This window comes from Selaginella moellendorffii, unplaced genomic scaffold, assembly GCF_000143415.4.
Source record: "Selaginella moellendorffii unplaced genomic scaffold, v1.0 SELMOscaffold_26, whole genome shotgun sequence".
Taxonomy (NCBI): domain Eukaryota; kingdom Viridiplantae; phylum Streptophyta; class Lycopodiopsida; order Selaginellales; family Selaginellaceae; genus Selaginella; species Selaginella moellendorffii.
In genome coordinates this window covers 131,149-132,782 of record NW_003314287.1, presented here as the reverse complement: position 1 = coordinate 132,782, position 1,634 = coordinate 131,149, and positions in this window count along the sequence as shown.

The window sequence follows — 1,634 nt, the reverse complement described above, 5'->3', positions numbered from 1 at the left end:
TCCTGGGAGAACAAAAATTAGAATTGCACTCCTTCATTTAAAATAGTAACTCAAATCTAGCATTTAGGAGCACATATTCCTTTTCAGAATATTTTTAATTTAGAAGATACTTCTAATTTGACTACTATTCATGTTTAATGTTTGTTTTTAGCAACAACAAGACCACATCAACCAAGTCTGCAAAAGTTTAGAGCTCTTAAAAGTGTTATAGCCTCTTCAAGTTCCAAAGTACATATATTGGACAATGACCTTGAAAGCCAAGATCATGGCAAAGGATAGAGTGACATATAATCCAACATGCTATAGAATTTATAGCAAAATTTGCTTATACTTTTTGTGGGGATATTGATGTTGATGGTGATAGAGGTGATACAAGTTGTGGCATTAGAAGCCACAATGATCACATGCCTCAATATGACAATAAGAAAGGTAATTTTCTGAATTGTTCTTTGAAGTTCCTAGGAATTGCATAAGATAAATTTGATAGTTGAAACTTATAAGTATGTTATTTACCCTTGTGTCTTGATTCTTTATTTTTTTAATTTACAAGATAAAAGTTTCTGGATGTAGGAAGTAGAAAAAGTGGGATAATTCTAATTATAAAGTTTTTTTGTTAAGGACATTAAAATTTTTTATTACTTCTTTTCCTTTTATTTTCTTTTGTAGTTGTGGATTCATTGATCCAAGAGTAATTGACATTGCTAGTGATGAGAGTGTAAAGACTAATATAAAAATCATTTAAAAAATGTATCAAGTATATAAAAAGTAATGGCCTCATTAATAAGGATAATACTCCACTTGAAGGTTAGAATTATTTTTATATTTCATGGTTCTTAAATTGCAAATGTATAATATGAGAAATTATAGAAATCAAAGATTCACTCTAGCAAATAAAATAATTTAAATTGTAGTAAAAAATTTCTAAAACATAATTATTTAGGTTTGGCTGCATCAATCATAATAAACTGTATATAATACTAAATTACATAAGAAAACCAAGTGTTGCAACAATAAAAAGCATAAAAATTTATTTTTATATATATTATATATTTCCTTCTAGTGTTACCATTTAAATTGAGTAAGTAGTAAAAGTTATAAATCAAAATTTGTGAAAGACAATGTGAATAATAATAAATATTATGAGCATTTGATTAAGTTCATGTAACTTTAGAAGGGTAAATAAGAGCTTTACAAATTATATAGATAAAAAAGAGTGAATAAAAATTTAGTGTGAATCATAAATTAACCATACACAATTAAAGCAAGTGTAACATATAAAAAATTGATAAGAACCCAAATTAATTATATATATTCTTCTTGAAATTATATGTAATTTTTTCTTTGCAATGATGACTATAATTTCTATGTTAGCTAAATTAATTGGCAGGGTACAAAGAACATTATCCAACACATAACTAAAATAATCATATAAGTAACTTATTTAGATCCTTCTATTATGCTTTTTAAGGCTATGTAAATAGTATATGAATAAAACAATAAGGAAGTAAAAATGCAGAAACTAAAGTGAAATTTCAAAATAATATATTGAACTATGCAATAATACTTGATTTTCTTTGTTTTTTATATGTGTTTTTTATGTAACTAAAAACATTTTTGTGGTCTATCCAATATAC